Below are 18,862 nucleotides of genomic sequence, written 5' to 3' on the forward strand. Positions count from 1 at the left end.
CTTACAAAAGGAGTAGATAAGATAAAGCTAATAGAAGATTAACGGCAAACATGATAAGAAAAACATGTTGGATGGTAAATTGTCTTCAAATAAAAAGGAAGTTGTGTACTCTGAATATAAAATGCCTTGAAATCTGGATTGCATGGGCAACCAAGCAGCCATTTTCTACTAGAGTACCCGTAGTGGGATTTTGGGTTGAACTCCACCGGGCTCCCTTTTGCCAGACGAGGGAGGTACCACTTCAGAAAAGATTGTGGTGGTTGCATAACAATGCTCCAGCTGCCTCCCATGACATTCCCAGGCCACTCAAATGAAAACACAGGTGAGCTAGGAAAGGGGCAGCTGGATGGAAGCAGCTTAGAGCATTAAGCAGACATGCAGGGTGGCCGCATAAAAGGGAATGTTGGAGGAGGAGGAGGATCTAAGACATTGATGAGTGGAAGAAGCAGGTGTCCGAAGAGGGACAAGGGCAAGACAAGCAAGGGAGGAAGAAACCTGGACTGGTTAGAGCCAGAAAGGTAAGAGATCAAGTCTGAGGGATAACCCGCAATGGCAAGCCAGAATAGCATGGGCAGGTGAATGGAATCATGGCACTACAGACATTTAGGGGTATAGGTAGGAAAGTCCTACACAAGGCATAGACAAACTTGGCCATCCAGATGTTTTGGGACTACAACTCCCATCATCCCTAGCTAACGGGACCAGTGGTCAGGGATGATGGAAGTTGTAGTCCCAAAACATCTGGAGGGCCAAGTTTGCCTATGCCTGTCCTACACCATGGAAATAAAAACAGAAAAGGGGTCATGTGATGAGAAAGGAATTTCCAGGCCCTTGAGGGAAAGGGTCCCATCCGGCATTCTCTGAGGCTAAGGGGTCACCTGGAGTTTGCAGGATCCTAGGGACCAAACCACAGAGCCTAGGGCTTGCCGATCAGAAGGTCGGCAGTTCAAATCCCCATGACGGGGTGAGCTCCCATTCTTCGGTCCCAGCTCCTGCAAACCTAGCAGTTCAAAAGCACGCCAAAAAGTGCAAGTAGATTAATAGGTACCGCTCCAGTGGGAAGGTAAACGGTGTTTCCGTGCACTGCTCTGGTTCACCAGAAGCGGCTTTGTCATGCTGGCCACATGACCCGGAAGCTGTACGCCGGCTCCCTTGGCCAGTAAAGCAAGATGAGCGCCGCAACCCCAGAGTCGCCCGTGTCTGGACCTAACGGTCAGGGGTCTCTGTACCTTTACCTTTAGGGACCAAAAGATTCTGACATTTTTGTATACCACACACACATGTGTGAGAGTTTCTTCACCTTGTAAGTTGGATTGTCAGAGAGGTTTCTAGCCGAGTTTCTATGTCAAGCCAGTTTTCCACATGGGTAAGTTTTATTTCTCGTAGCTACCAACATGAGTCTAACCAAACTGCGGGAGGCAGTGGAAGACAGGAGTGCCTGGCATGCTCTGGTCTATGGGGTCACGAAGAGTCGGACATGACTAAACGACTAAACAACAACAACAGGTTTTATTTTATTTTTATTTTTTAATGAGGAACATTCAGTCATATTAAGCCCCACCAAAAATAGTACAGTCCTGACACCAGATTACGAGTTCAGGATTAAATTCTAAGCACAGCAGGAGCAGTACTTGGAACACACAAGTGTTTACAACTCACTCATAAGTATGTTTTGTATTGATTCATTTTAAGTCTGCTTTCAGCAAAAGCAGAGCAGCAGCCATAATGACTTCTAAAATGCCACCTCTTGATAAATGTGAGCCATAAGTACCATGGCTTCCGCAGAATGAGCAGTAACTTTCCCCATCAGTAAGGGAGTGCAAGTTTTGAGATTAGTTATGCATTAAACAATCAATTTAGGGACACTAATTGGAAAATGGAAGACCTTGAAATAGAAGTCAATTTTTAAAAAGAAACTTGATTAGACTAGTTTTTGTACCACATTTGTCATTCATTTTATCAAAGTTGGTAGGTAGACTGCTCATTAACCATACAAAAAAAGAAAGATCGGCAAAGGAGGCCGCCTTGGAAAGTTTTCAGTATAAAAGTGTACAGATAGGAACACAGAGTTTGAGTCTATAATATTACGCAACTGCATTTGTATTCACATGAAAGATCATACAAACTTTAGCCTATGGAGTTAGAAAATGCAGCACTAAATTGGAAGAAGTGTTCAAACCATGGCTCATTGGAAGATGAGCCTTTTCCCAGGATACTCTTTTGTGACGGTAAACACTTTTAGTTCCTGAATCCAGGTCACATGCTCACCCTATTCATAAACAAATGCACCCTTAAGACAGGTAAGCAAAAGACAATGGAGAGGCTTTCCCTTTTGAGGTCAATTTGGGAGAGTCAAAATGGCTTCAGCATTGCTCTCCTGTACTTTTCAGACACGTGGTTTATATACTTAGGTATGTGTATGCCTTGAGAGCTGGACCATCAAGAAGGCTGATCGCCGAAGAATTGATGCTTTTGAATTATGGTGCTGGAGGAGACTCTTGAGAGTCCCATGGACTGCAAGAAGATCAAACCTATCCATTCTCAAGGAAATCGGCCCTGAGTGCTCACTAGAAGGACAGATCCTGAAGTTGAGGCTCCAGTACTTTGGCCACCTCATGAGAAGAGAAGACTCCCTGGAAAAGACCCTGATGTTGGGAAAGATGGAGGGCACAAGGAGAAGGGGACGAAAGAGGATGAGATGGTTGGACAGTGTTCTCGAAGCTACTAACATGAGTTTGACCAAACTGCGGGAGGCAGTGGAAGACAGGAGTGCCTGGTGTGCTCTGGTCCATGGGGTCATAAAGAGTTGGACACGGCTGAACGACTGAACAATGTGTATGCCTTGTACATTTATGAATGTTTATTTTATATTTGGGACCTTAGAATTCTTATAACAATTAGGACTGTGCATTTGATTTTGGATGAAGTAGGTTCAAGTCAAAGTGACCTGCTCTCAACATATTTGGACCTGAAACAACCTGGGTCCAAAGCAGGCAAGTCTTAAAGCTTCAGAACAGCTTCTGAGCCTTAGAAAACTCGTGCTGTTTCTCTGGCCCATTTGACACAGTTGTGAAACTTTCCTCAAGCTGTCCACGACTGGAAAATACCAGGGAGAGGAAAGGGAGACACAGGAATGGGATGTGGGTCTGTGACAGACAGTTCTAAATTTCCATCTGGGAATGACTTTATCAGAGTTCTCCTTTTATTTGTACCAACTGAGGTTTTTTTTTTTTTTAAGAGTTGCAGAAGGGATGCAAATGGAACACACCAGAAACTGTTTGAGTTCTTTTCTCTGCTCCTTGCAGAGTTTTTAGAGGTGGCTGGTGTGATTGTGTGACTTAAGTTCCTTTCAGTTCCTTCCTTCCTTATTCCAGACGAACTTTGTCCTAAAATGCAACCCCTTTCATCCTACTTCTTTTTCTCTGCTTTTCCTATTGTACATTTGTTTCTGTCTTGACTCTTTAGTATACTCTGTGGTAAAGTTTCTTCCCTTCCCTCACACGGCCCTAGTAGCATTTCCTGTTGCCCTAAACAGGCTTGCAATGTCTAGTGGAGGAGCTTCATGCTCTGGCACTTGGGGGGGGCATAGAGCAGGTGGGGGCGTGACGCACGTCCTGGGGGCGTGACACACATCCTGGGGGTGTGGCACGCTGCCTGCAGGGGTGTGGCGTCCAGCATGGGCGGGGGGGGCAGCCACAATGGCACCCCACCAGGATTGCGCTGCCGGGGGTTGTGCGCTCCCCCCGCACTCCTCTTCCTCTGCCAGTGGCAATGTCCTCTATCTCGTCACAGCAGCTGACCAATGGCAGATAGCAGAAGAACCATGAGCTGCATCAGCTCCACTGATGTCACTACAGCTCTTGCAAGTCTAGAGTAAGGCTGCTGTCTAAACATCTAAGAACAACAAAAGCTTCTGTGCCATCACAACAGATTGACCAATTGCAGCAAGAGCAGTGAGGTTAGGAAGAAAGTTTGACCATGCTTATGGCCAATAAAACCAACAGGCTATTCACTATTAATGTATAAAACAGAGGAATGAAAAAGGGAAGTGAGACAGGGTGAGTATCTCAGAGTACACTTCATACAATGACAGTATTCTGCAAGGCTCAATGATTCATTATTAAACTTGCTTGCAAAAGTGTCTGCTTAAATGCTCCTGTTAACTCATCTGAATGGTTGTTAATCGGAAAAACTTTGAAAAACAATATTTCTCTGTATAGCTCATATTCATCCTCACCCATTAGTTGCTCAATTAGCTGAAACAAAGCTTAAATCATATGCCAGAGGCTTAATTTAATTTGCCCAGCCTAAGCAACTAACCATAGCAGTTAAGCCTGCATTTTAAAGAAATTACTATGGGGTAGTCAAGCAAAAAAACTATTAAGCACTAGAAGGCTATAGGCAAGTTAAAACTGAGCTTCTTATAAGTTCTAGAGCAACAGGCACTTGATGTGATAATATTTGTGCACTGGGCGTAATCTTCTATGAACTTCTGCAAAACTCCTATCGAATTAAACTTCTGCAAGAGCATAGACAGCATAGTAGCAATCTACTTTTAATAATGTAAAAATATATTCAACTCCCCCCCCCCATCCATGTGCCCTTAAGATACTATCACAAAGGAATATTTTTATAGCATAATATTCACATAGATAAAGCAGATGAGCTAATCAGCAAAAGTCAGTATCTTAATGGCGGCTTCGGTCCAAGACTCTTCCAGTCCTACGGACAACCCTATTGCATTAATAATTTATATTAAAGCATGAGTTTCCTGCTTCCATCTGTTGGTTACCTTGAACTTTCAATGAGCATATCCAGTATTTAATATATCATTTAACCATAGCTTCTCGGACAGATTCTCCCTTGCAGGAATTATCTACCTACATCGCATTCAGTGCTAGAATAGTTCATCTAATCTAAAACAAAAGCAGGAAACCTTTTTTTTTTTTTTTACAATAAAGGCCTGTAATCTCAGGAAGGGTCACCTGCGATTGGTGGAAAGGGCTGAAACTGGGCTAGTTCAGAGCCACCCCTTTTCTCTATTCCTCCTTCTCCGCACAGTGGGTTGCCAGGGGAGGGGCAGATCATTTTTGCCAGAGGTCTGAAGCAATCACTTGCAGATGGATTTCCTCCTCCCTCGTCCCAGTGTTCTCTTTCAGCTCTCCCCCCCCCCCCATTTCTTCTCTCCCTCCAGGCTTCCTCCTCCCTGCAGACTGCTCATCCCTGGTCTAGACCATAGCCATTATGAGGACATTGATAGGAACAGAGAGAGATACAAACAACATGGGTTGTTTGATGCCCCGTGTTATAGATTTGGGAGGGGACCCCCCCCAACCCTAGAAATTAATAAACGGTAGGATTTTGATTAATTGGGATATGGATGAAAGTACAAGCTGCAGAAATGTGCCAGACAAGGAATCCCTGGGCTGCCTTATGCAAACCAGCTTGCCTGGCCTAAAAAGGTAAAGGTAAAGGACCCCTGACAGTTAAGTCCAGTTGTGAACGACTCTGGGGTTGCAGCGCTCATCTCACTTTACAGGCCAGGGGAGCTGGCATTTCTCTGCAGACAGATTTTCTGGGTCATGTGGTCAGCATGACTAAGCTGCTTCTGGTGCAACGGAACACCAAAACCAGAGCAGCGCACAGAAATGCTGTTTACCTTCCCGCTGGAGCGGTACCTATTTATCTACTTGCACTTTGGGGTGTGCTTTTGAACTGCTAGGTTGGCAGGAGCTGGGCCGAGCAACAGGAGCTCACCCCGTCATGGGGATTCGAACCGCCAACCTTCTGATCGGCAAGCCCACAAGGCCTAGTGAAGAGCAAATCTGTCAACATGACAAAATTGGTTTATGGGCTATCTGAGAGAAGAAAGTTGGGGTCCATCTTGAGCAGGCTGGCTAAAGGCTGGCAGGGAGAGATAGTAGTAGTAGTAGTAGTAGTATTTATTTATTTATTTATTTATACATACATACATACATACATACATACATACATACATACATACATACATATCCTGCCCATCTGGCTGGGTTTCCCCAGCCACTGTAGGCAGCTTCCAGCAGAATATTAAAATACAATGATTCATCAAATATTAAAAGCTTCCCTGAACAGGGCTGCCTTCAGATGCCTTCTAAATGTCTGATAGTTGTTTGTTTCATTGACATCTGGTGGGAGGGCGTTCCACAGGGCGGGCGCCACTACCGAGAAGACCCTCTGCCTGGTTCCCTGTAAACTCACTTCTTGCAGTGAGGGAACCGCCAGAAGGCCCTTGGAGCTGGACCTCAGTGTTCGGGCAGAACGATGGGGATGTAGACGCTCCTTCAGGTATACTGGGCCGAGGCTGTTTAGGGCTTCAAACAATTTGAATTGTGCCCGGAAACGTACTGGGAGCCAATGTAGGTCTTTCCCAGTCACCACTCTAGCTGCCACATTCTGGATTAGTTGTAGTTTCTGGGTCACCTTCAAAGGTAGCCCCACGTATTGCGCATTGCAGTAGTCCAAGTGGGAGATAGCCAGAGCAGCTGCACTGCTGTGGGGGACAAGCCCCTCTTGAAATTGCCATGCTGTAAGACATGGACTCCCCCCCCCCCATGCAGACTGAAGGTGTAAATAGGTGAATAAACCATATTTCTTTCAGCTACGACAGTCTCCGCTGTGCCTTAATTCTCCAAAGCAACATAGACCCTGAGTGAGTGCACGGAACCCCCAGGAATCTTGCAGAGTGTGGGATGACCTTCGTGACACCACCCTACTCTTCCCTATTAACATTTGATAGCCACGTTGCTCCCTGAAAAGATTCATGAAAATGTACAATTCTACAATTGACTTCCTACCTCCTGCAGCTGCAGAGAGGCAAATGTGAAATATTTTTCTAGTCAGTCATTGCAAGAGTAATTCTTTTGTGTCAAAAAACAAACACACACTTACATGCACACAAAAGCAGGTTGCCTTCAAAGTCTCCAAAAGCTATTCTGAGAAATCATTCTTTGCTAACACTCAAATTACCCTGTGGGGGAAAGGCACAGAATGTTTAGCTAGTTCCATTATTGTCAATGAAGTCATACTGGAGGCTGGGGAAGAGCCCAGGGGGGACACTACACAATGAAATGTGTAAATACAGCAGCAGGCATTGGAAAGCTGTGATTACAAGCCAGAAAACATGCTACACACAGCAGAACAGATCACCTGCGAGCACAAAATGGCATGTGCAAACCAGCCTTGTCAGTCATATCTGGGCCTTTGCTGGTGTTGATACCCCGTCTTAATCATTGCTTAAGTTAAGACATTGATTTCAGGGTGTCTCTGTGTGCTTTAAACCAGTCCCGTGATTTTAATAAACAGATTGCCATGTACTCCACCCCAACACAGCAGGTCCTTAGTAATAAATTAGAGGAGGAGGAGGAGGAGGAGGAGGAGGAGGAGGAGGAGGAGGAGGAGGAGGATACATTAACAATCACCAGAGATATCAGATTTGTGTAAAATAGAAGAACACCAAATAACTAAATAGATGTATTTAATGAAGTGGGAAAGTGGCAGTTACTAGGGAGAGATCTTGTCTCAAAGCCATAAATCATTGTCATCATTAAAGACTGTTGTGAAGCCTTTCACAAAGACTCATGACTATGCAACAGTCAGTGTGGTCAATGATCACAGATGATGGGAGTTGTAACCCAACATCAGGAAGGGGACAGGTTCCCTATCTCTGTTTTTAGGGATGATGAGCATGAGATAATGCCTTTCTTGTCGCAATATACATTCAAAGCAAATTGTGGAGTGTGACATGGAATTCAAGTACAGTGATACCTCTGGTTACGAACTTAATTCGTTCCGGAGATCTGTTCTTAACCTGAGCTACCACTTTAGCTAATGGGGCCTTCCGCTGCCACCGCGCAATTTCTGTTCTCATCCTGGGGCAAAGTTCTTAACCGAAGGTACTACTTCTGGGTTAGTGGAGTCTGTAACTTGAAGTGTGTGTAACCTGAGGTGTTTGTAACCCAAGGTACCACTGTACTCTGATCTTTGTGGGCAACCTCTGGCAGCCTTTCAAGAAGTGGCTTGAAATGGAGAGGATGAGAGAGCAAGTTACTGTGGAGTCTACCAGATATGCAGTACTTCCTTCATTCCTCCCCCCAGGTGGCCCCCAGCCAGAAGGGCCACTAATCAGGGATGTCAGGTGAGTCAGACCCCATTTCCATGTGCATCAAACATCGTGGTTCCAACTGTACAACTGTATGTGAATAAAGCAGTGAGGTGACCATCACATAGATCTTTAATACCCAATTGTTTCATTCAGATATTGGTGTGCCATGGGGCAGTGTCAGGGACTGGCATGGGCAGAGGGCCAGGGGATCGACCCAGGAGAGGGGACCAGTGATTTACGGGGTTTGGCACCACCTGCATGGCAGGAGTCAGGGCAGGGAGGAGGAAGAGGAAGGGTCAGAGCCATCTGAGATGGAGGAAAGTACTCAGGATGTATCAGTGGCAGAGGAAGAGGTAAGGGATTGGCCAGTTGACTCCCCACCATCCCCTTCCACCCTGTCTCCTAGCTTGAAGAGCAGTGATGGTGGTGTCTGTGTAATAGAAGCCCTCAGGTTGACCGTGTGCACCTCATCAGATGAGGGTACATAAGCTGGCTGGGGGAAGCATGGTTTCCCTTTGCTTTAACTCCTCTGCAGGGCACAGATCTGGGTACACCTGCCTAGAGGCTAGAAGTTGTGTGTGTGTATCTGGAGCACCATGGGAGTTGCTATAAGTACACACTTATCATATGTGTACCCATGGGCATAGCCAGGATTTTTTTTGGGAGGGGGGCAGGACTGCTGTGATTGGTCAGTTGGTTATTTCTATTGTTTTACTTGATCAGCCACGCCCATGTGTGTACCTTTCTTGGCTGGGATGCCTAGGACAGGCAGTGACTCCCACATCAATATAAGATAGGGAAATAATTAGTGCTGAACAACAATGGGAAGGGGGATTTTTTAATTTATTTTTTGGCAAATATTTCCACCTCTGTAAAATATGACCCCATTTCTTCTGAATTTTGTAGCCTTTTGTAAAGGGTTGTGCAAATTGGAAAGGAAGAGAGAAATGGGTTCCTGTTGGCAAGGCAATCAGATCAATGATCCTTCACTCCAGTCCAGTCACATGTACCAGACTGGCTGCAGCAGAATATAGATGAGTTTGCACATCACACTGAAAGCAGTGGAATTTATTGCTGTCCACAATACCTAACACACATCCCATTGAAAGTAATGCAGCATATTAATTAACGTTCAGATTCGGTTGTGGATCAGATATGTTTTTTGTGGCAATACATCACATTATTTTAGATTGGATGTATACTATGATGGCAATGTAAATACACAGCATTATTTTCAGTGGGATCTTCATTCCCATCAGATACTGTTATGTACGGAGCTGAATCCTAGAAAAATAGGATCCAGAATGCAGCAGTCTGATTGGTCCGCAGGAACCACCCAATCTAGTTCCAGGTGGAAGTGAATCAGCAACCTGATTGGCCTACAGGAGCAGCCCGGAATTAGCCAATCATGCAGGGCCCATTGTGTAAATAATGTATAGATAGCAGACGTTTTGAGGAAAGTTCCATTCATTGCTACTACAAGCTGAATAAAGAGCATGAAATTCACACTCGACTCCGAGTATATTTCAGATACAGTGCACTATGTTCAATCAGATACCAATCTGCATTCATGTTCTGCCCAAATCATGCATAAATACATGAGTGGCTGGGACAAAAGTCATGCCATCTTGCACTGATGGACAATAAACCCACACAGTTTGAAAAGAGACAGTGTGTTGGTCAGTTGGCCTGGCAACAGGGATGCATTCCCTTTAAAAACCAAAAAGACAGCAGCACAGGTTGACAGGGTTTCCAAAAACAGGTGCAAAAATTATATACTCCTTCTCCCATCCTTGGACAGAGTGAAGAGGGTTGCACAAAAGATTTATTTGCTGTCAGTGACAACATCACATAACCATATCTGATTGGGAATATAGTACTGTAATGTTCTTTACATAATCTCAAATTGGCTGAGGAAATATTTGAAGGAGCCTTTCAAATGTGTGTGTTTGTGTTTTGTTTAGTTTATAAAAGGTGCCAAAGCATCAGATTAAAGGACTAAAGGGTACAACAAACATGGAAATAATACATAAAAGAGTAGAAGGCAGGGGTTGTGGGGGGTGAATGCTTCCATCCTTCCTCTTTTTTTGACTTGAACTTCAAGCAACAAGATAATTCAGTGCAGTGCTAAGTAGAATAGGAATGAGTGAGGTGTAAGTAGCTGCACAGAGTTCTGGCTTCAAAGGGACTAGTTCAGTCATCTCAGGTTTGTGCTTTGTAGTTATGAGAACAGGAAACTATTTTGCCAGCAATTCTGAGTAGCCACCGTGACATACTCTATTGTTAATATACTCCCAGTAATGGCTGTGAATTAAACATCTTCAGAACAAATTTAGCTTTAGATACAACTTCTACGTTAAGAAACAACATTAGCCATTAATGTAGCTTCCAAGCATCTAAAGTCCTCATTTTGGCATATAAGTATGCATGTGACTCCTTATTGCATGGTAACATTTACCCAGTTAAAAATAGCTCCTTCCTAGCAAATGAAGTGCTTTTTGTCAATATTGCTGGATGAACTCTTAACTCGGTGAATTGATGCAGGAAAAATATGACAGCTTTGATCTGATTTGCAAGGGCTGTATTGTTTATGTGCTCTTTGGCAGTTCAGTTGGCCTTTGGCCTTTAGGAAATCTGGAATTCCTGCAGATGGGAGAGTTTGGGAAATCCAGAGCAAGCAGGGATTTTCATTAACCCCTTTGCCTTTCACCTTCAACTGATTCCCAACTGAAAATTCAAAAATTAGCTGAATCACAGTATTTTTTGTGACTATTCAAGAATGGTGCTCAATAACTCATATTTCAACATACATATTTCCCTTTTCACATTTGGAGGCGACTCCATTTTCATCCAACCAGTGCTTTCTTGGGGGTGCTACTTTGGTTAAATGGATATAATTTAGTTTTGCTTGGTAAATAACTAAATAAAAATATTGACTGTTCTACATTTTTTAAATCTAATAATTTTAAACTTGTCTTATTATTTTTGTTGTGTGAAAAGTGTGTGTAAAAACGAAAGTAGACTGGTTCTATTGGAGCACATCAAACTGGCTTGCCAGATCTCCCTGAGCATAAACAGGAAAGTCAAAAAGTGGAACCAGCAAGAAGATGAGAGAGAAAGGCTTGCTGGATATAAGCAGAGAAGTAAGCAGGATGTTTCAATCAATATGAAGATGGAAATGATGGAAGTTATGAACTGACATTAGGAAAACCAAGTATGCCTTACACTTCTAATAAAAAAGACAGAGTACAACACATTAGAAATATATAATGTTGCTATGCAGAGCATCAGCTATGGTGTTGGCCTGCAGGCCACAGCTGCCATCATCACTGCCGCTTTTATGAATGCTTGCTTGATCACTGAAGAAGATGGGAGAGGTGAGAATGGGAACTGATGAGCCTCCTGCCTGAGCCCCCTAACAACAACAACAACAACAACAACAACAACAACAACAATTGTACCCTGCCCATCTGACTGGGTTGCCCCAGCCACTCTGGGCAGCTTCCAGCACATACAAAAACAAAACAAAATATTAAATATTAAAAAGCTTCCCTATGCAGGGCTACCTTCAGAGGACTTCTAAAGGCTTTATTGTTACTTGTCTCCTTGACGTCTGGTGGGAGGGCGTTCCACAGGGTGGGCACCACTGCCTAGAAGGCCCTCTGCCTGGTTCCCTGTAGCTTCACTTCTCACAGTGAAGGTACCGCCAGAAGGACCTTGGAGATGGATTTCAGTGTCTGGGCTGAACGATGGGGGTGGAGATACTCCTTCAGGTCTACAGGGCCAAGGCCGTTTAGGGCTTTAAAGGCCAGCACCGACACTTTGAATTGTGCTCGGAAACATAAATATGGAGTCGGTCCTGACTATGCTGCTGCAGCTCCTAACTGCAAACTGGTTGCATGAAAAGGAAAGGCCAAAGCTGGGTGCCATTTTGAAGAGATATATTAAAGAGATACAAGCTTGTGTAGCTAAAGCAGTAAAGGTAGCCATTAGAATGCAACATTACCATGACATTAAGCAATCACTTCAACCTTAGGCAGTTTGAAAGCAAACCCTTTGAAGTTGTGGCTAAAGAGCATAAATGGGACAGACAAACATCGGTTCAAGTTACTTCCTTTCAGCTTGACACTGAAGGTCAGGAAAAGGACAGATGCTTAAAAGCAAGTTAAGAACAAATGTTTCTCCTTTTCACTCCATTTAATACATATTCTGAATCTTCACAGTGCATTTTGAAGAGAGAGAGAGAAAGAACAAAATCAGACCTATAGATGCAAATTGCCCCTTCTCTCTTGAGAGAGCTTTGAAAAGCAGCATATGAAACTCTGTTCTGATTTAATATTTCACAGGACTATAATCTCTGTGGTATGCTGCATATTCCCAGTGTCTATATCCTTTTTCCTAAGAGTGAATATTAACACTAGCCTGGGCTCCAAGGACATGCAGCTTCTTTTGCTGGATCTGAACTTTTGGTAATGATGGATATAAATGTAGGACACAATGTTATCTAGTTAGTTAATTAACAGTGCAATCCTATTCACGTCTACTCAGAATCGGGTCCGACTAGGATCAATGGAGCTTATTCCTAGGTAAATGTGTATAGGATTTCATCTTAAATATTTAAAACTAAAACCTGCAATAGCATAGAATGCGTGAGGCTGAAACAGTCTTCCCGAAAACTCTGTCATTCAAGCTTGCACTGGGCTACTTACATGATGTGTGTTTATATCCTGCTTACATCCTGTTCCCTAAACACCAGATGGTAAAAGTAGCTTAGGACCTGTCCTTGACAACCATTGCAATATTATCAGTTCAGGAGCAAGAACAAAAAAGTCACTGTGACTATTATGCATGATGCTCAGGGCAAGAGAGAACTTGCAATGAGACAGATATAAAGAAATGGCTTCCGTGAGTATGTACTTAGCTGGAATATACAGGCAACTCCCTCTTTCTGTGTGAGGTGGGGTTGTAGTCCTGGCCCCTGCTCTGCCCTGTTCTGCTACATTTAGGGGGCACTTCCAGGCCTGAGGCAACAAGCACGTGCGTGGTTGCACGTCAATCAGACACGTGTAAAATGGTCGCTGCCTGCAAAATAAATTGTGTGTTTAGACCTTTAACCTCCCCTTTAAATAAATTCAGACAAGACTCAAATTTTGGTCTGGTTTTTGGCAGAATTTAGGCCACAACTTTATTGATTACAGCAAGTGAGTGGTTGCATAGGCTCTGGTTCGACTAGCTCCCTGCACCATGGCATAGGTCAGCCTAGGGTAAACACCTGGGACAGCGGAAAGCAGGGTCATGCTAGTCCACCACCCAGATGTCCCCCTGGACTCAGGCATGGGCACAACCCCTCTCAAGGTTGACCAAACCATTGTGTCCCTGGAATCCTTTAATGGAATACCCTTCGCATAGGGATGGCTAGAGCGTTCTGCCACCCCTATCACCTGAACCACAGCCTATACGCAACCACTCACAAGTTGTGATGATTTGCTACATGGCAGGTGAAACCCAAGTGGCAACAGCCAATCAGCCAAGTCGGGAAATTGCTGCTGTGCCCCTGTCCCAAAGACAGAAAACACACAACAGCATAGCAAGGTCAAGCACAAGCCCTAATTATAGGGAGAGGTGGGAGGGTGTTCCAATGCACTGGCCCAAAGAGGAAGCTCAGGGACACGTGCATGGGCTTATATAGGTCCCTCGGTCCATTTTGCTAGCGTCCCATTGGTCTGATTACACCCAGCATTGAGGGACCTACCAATAGGGTGTTGTGGCCATCCAAACATACCCATCCACAGCACAAGGGTTTGGTTGCCAGGTCGCACCGCAATACGTGCCCTCTTTGAGGGAGGACACGATTAAATAAAATGCAAAAATGTCTTGCATACTCCATTACAACCAAGACCTATTTCAAGCCAGACAGGTGATCTGATTCAGCACTCCACTTATCTAAAAAGGACTCAGACTTTTAATCTCAGGGTCAAGAGTATGAGTCCCACATTGGGCAAAAGATTCCTGCAGTGCAGAGGGTTGGACTGGGTGACCACCAATTCTACGATTCTGTTATTGTTTTCAGTGAAATGTTAGCTCTTAATATCTAGCTAAGTCCCAAAGAAGAGGTTTAAAAGGTTACAAGGAGAACACTGAAGACAACGATCTGTCTCCAGTCACCGGAGACTTTCTGGCAGCCAAGATTGAGGAGCAAAAATGCAGGGCTATCTGTCAACTCTTTAGGCAGAACACGAAGTTGGAGTGGCTTTTATCGGAGAAATTAGTCCATGATTAGAGCTTTAAACGAGAATCTGGAATTTTGACTCATTTAAAGCTACCAGAATGAAATGCCTCAAGCCTCTAAGAAAGCCTACTTATCCTCCTGTTAAGTGTGGGATTGGAGCTCTTGAGCATCAACTGCGTTTGGAGACCCAGCGCCGCTAACAGTCAATTGAGGCCTGTTTCAGAAATAGCAGTTTTGCTTAATGGTTGAGTAGGAACGTGAACTTTTGCATCAACATCCCGATTGCCCCTTTCAAGTTTGAGTTATTCTTTAAAGTCAAGGCAGTTTGAATTGGAGGGGAAAAGGGGAGAATAAATAATTTGTTATCACAGGACCACAAATAAGAGTTAACAGCTATTTCATCTCTATTTAAATTCTGACTGACTCTGACCTACTTCTTTGCTTGCGTATTTTAATTGGATTATTAATTGATTAAATGCAAAAAAACCACAATAAATATCTAAGAACCTTCCGTGGATCCTTAGAATGGATTAGTAGCCCACTCAGCTCAATACACAGTCTGCCGCATCAGCCAGACCTGGACACTTCAAAGGAAGTGAATCCATCGCCGACCACTCAGAAATTACTGTAGTCCAGCCAATTTCTACAGCTTCTAGGCTCTGTCATTCTAACACACTCTTTGAATTGATAATTCATGAACTGACTGCAAATTCCTGGACACTTGGAACCGATTTGTAGTTTAAAGAGCTAAGCTTCCTTTGACATTTAGCTTGCTTAAATATAATTTCGAAATCGCGCCTGTCCTTCAGTTTCGTTGCACAGGGTGACTCTTTTCTTCTTTCCTGTCTGAACCTGTGACTTGTCCAAGCCTAGCCGGGCTTCCTTCACACATCTTCTTTTTCTTGGTTTCTCTGCAGAGGCACACTAGACAAACCTTTTTGTTGTGGGATTTTATTCTCTTTCGCACCTGTCACTGTGGGCCAATTTAAATGTTACAGCTTTATGCAGAGCATGTTGAAAGGTGCTTCTATATACCGGTAGTTGTGCAGAGCCCTTTAATCTGTTTGTTGACCAAAGCATGTGCAATGTCTCCATGCCAGAGCTGTACACCTGGGCAGCAAGTGGTATTGGTATAGACGTACCCAGTGCCGGTAGTCTCCATGAAGTTGTTACAGTAAGTGCCATACTTTTAACCAGTGCTTTTCTTCTAGCAAAATGGTGCTGGCACTACATACCCTTGGGTACCCCCAGAAAAAAGCACTGGACATACCTCATGCCAGGGGTGTGCAAGATTATTATTATTATTTTTTCTTCATCATCTTTATCATGACCACCATTTATTTCATTATTAATTCATTAATAATTCATTAATCACGTCATTATTATTATTTTTTCATTATTAACACCTAATCAATTTCGTAATTCCTTAAATTCACATATTCCCCACCCCCCGAAGAATGAATTGTTTTTCTGCTCCTTGCAACATCCAACACAGGCATAACACAATCCAGCGTTTTAATTAATAAAATTACGCTTTATGCGAATAGAGAGAAGTTTTTCTCCCTTTCTCATAATACTCAGGGATGTTTAATAAACACCAGGAAAGACAAAAGTCACACATACACTTCAACATTTCTCCAACGAAAATAGGGGCGTCCTAGGGAAAAGTGGGACATTTCAGGATCAAGTCAGAAACTGGGACAGCTTCTGTAAATCCAGAACTGTCCTTGGAAAATAGGGGCACTTGGAGAGTCTGTATTAATCCTGCTGCTACGGTTTATATTGTAATTGCTATTTTACACCTCCTGATATATTTAAAGTGGGTGGATTATTGTTGTTTAAACCATTTGTAATCCACTCTGAGATCTGTGGGTGATGGGGCAGGCTAAAAAGAATGGCCAAAATAAATATGTAAATGACCCATGGGTTAATAGATGTAATTGGTGTACTTACACTGAATTAATATTGCAGTGTTTTAAATTATTGATTTTGCCATGCCATCCTCTCGGAGAAAAAGCTGAAACATTGTGGTAGACCTAGACTTTAAAGTTATTTTTTAATATGCAGTGGACAAAGTTGCTAATAGGTTGGGGTGCTGCTGTTCCATAAATCTTCCTTCATCAGGAGCCAAGCAGGATTTAGTGCTGGCAATTTTTGAGGGACAAGGTTTTAGGCACGGAAGTGGGCATGCATATAAAATTAAATTGTTGTTTCTGCTCCATTGTTAATGAAAGAAAAATGATCCATGTACTCTACTGGGATAACCGAGTTCGGAATATATTTACCTCGTGATTTAGAAGCTCTGCGAATTGTCAACAAATCATTCAACAACCATTAATGAGCTTTCATTCATACCTTGTGAATTTATTAACTGCCCTGCTACATACACTTCTATGCTGCATATGCGAGACAAGTTCTAGAACTTTGGCAACCCCCCCCCCCAAAAAAAAATTAAACAAAAATTATTCTTATCAAGTGCAAGAGAAAGTATAATTAGAAACAGGAAGCTTCCTTTGTATTTAGGTAAAGGTAAAGGGACCCCTGGCCATTAGGTCCGGTCGCAGACGACTCTGGGGTTGCGGTGCTCATCTCGCTTTACTGGCCAAGGGAGCCGGCGTACAGCTTCCGGGTCATGTGACCAGCATAACTAAGCTGCTTCTGGCGAACCAGGGCAGCACAAGGAAACGCCGTTTACCTTCTCACCGGAGCGGTACCTGTTTATCTACTTGCACTTTGACGTGCTTTTGAACTGCTAGGTTGGCAGGAGCAGGGACCGAGCAACGGGAGCTCATCCCGTCGCATGGATTTGAACCACCGACCTTCTGATCGGCAAGCCCAGTCTCTGTAGTGCCACCCGCTTTTAAAACTGTAGGTGTCAGGAACTGGCAGAGTGTGTGTCTGGCGGCTGACCCAGGAGAGGCGGCCAGCGATTCTGGGGGTTTGGTGCCACCTGCGAGGCAAAGGCCAAGGCAGGAGGAAGGGAAAGGGGAGGAAGAGGAAGGGGAGGGGGACAAGACATGTCAGAAGTAGAGGGAGAGACTGTTGAGGGGAGGGGTGGGCTGGCTGAATCCCTGCTGTCCCCTGCCCCACTGTCTTCTAGAACCAGGAGGTGTTTGAAGAGGGAAGCACAGCACCAGCCTCCATGCAGCCGAAGTTGTGTGCACATACTTGCTCACTTGAGAGTACAGAAGCTCAGTTGACTTCAACTGCTCCACTGGGCATGAACCTGAGAAAGTTAATGCGAGCTGCTAATAATAATAATAATAATAATAATAATAATAATAATAATAATGTTTTATACCTCGTCCATCTGGCTGGGTTTCCTCAGCCACTCTGGGTGGCTTCCAGCAAAATATAAAAAAATAATAAAATGTCTGACATTAAAAACTTCCCTGAACAGGGCTGCCTTCAGATGTTTTCTAAAAGTTGTGTAATTCTTCCTGACATCTGATGGGAGGGTGTTCCACAAAGAGGATGCCACTGCTACATAGTCACTAGAAGTGTGTGTGTGTGTGTGTGTGTGTGTGTGTGTGTGTGTGTGTGTTTGATGCACCTTATGAACTGCTTAGTGCATGCTTTTGTCAATAAAGAAACATTTATCCGCCCTTTGTCCTCCTTGGTTTTTCTGACACGTCTTGCTTCCCTCCCCTGCCTCTTCCTCCCCTTCCCCTTCCTCCTGTCTTGGCTTTTGCCTCGCAGGTGGCACCAAATACCCCCAACAGGCAGCTTAGTTGTTACCTTTTTTATGCCAAGTACATTTGTATATCAGCAAACTTCCTTTTGTCTTTACAACTAATTTAGAGACCCTTTTTGAATGGCACATGAAAGAGAATGCAGACTTGGTGAGTTGTCCCCAAACAGTGGAACTGATCGTGCTTTTACTGGCAACGTTTCAGAACCTTTTGCACTTGCACAAGAGAAGGCAAATGTATGTTGTGTTTGAGTTTGCTAGAGCTCTTTATTATCAGGCAGGCAGATTTCTATTTTCCTATGTACAACACAAAATAAAATTGTAGAATGGATCAGGTAATCCCACCCAGGTACATTACCCTATGCTCAAAGCTTCTCATATGCCTACCCATCTATTTCCCTCTTAACTTTCAAGGACGGGAAACTCCCTTTGGTTGTAATATACATGGTTCTGGAGGGAAAGAAGGAAACAGACTTCTCATTTCTTAGCATAAGCAACCAACTATTTCCTTGGTCATTTGGGGATGCCAAAGAGGTCACAATAGTTGTACTGGAGGGACGGACACTGCAGTTTGATGTACAAGAAATAATTCCCAATCCTTGCGAGTCTTCTTGAAAAAAACAACAACCCTACAGCATAAATGTGAATGACAGCTAGGCAATCCTCCATAGAACTGTTGTTACTCGTTCACATGCACTTGCCAACCCACTCCGGGATGAATGATAAAGCTACAGTTTGGAAAGACTAGAAACTCTGAAACTGTTCCTTTCCAAACAAGCACATCCCTATCCCTTGCAAATGA

The sequence above is a fragment of the Lacerta agilis genome, chromosome 11, assembly GCF_009819535.1.
Source record: "Lacerta agilis isolate rLacAgi1 chromosome 11, rLacAgi1.pri, whole genome shotgun sequence".
Taxonomy (NCBI): Eukaryota; Metazoa; Chordata; class Lepidosauria; order Squamata; family Lacertidae; genus Lacerta; species Lacerta agilis.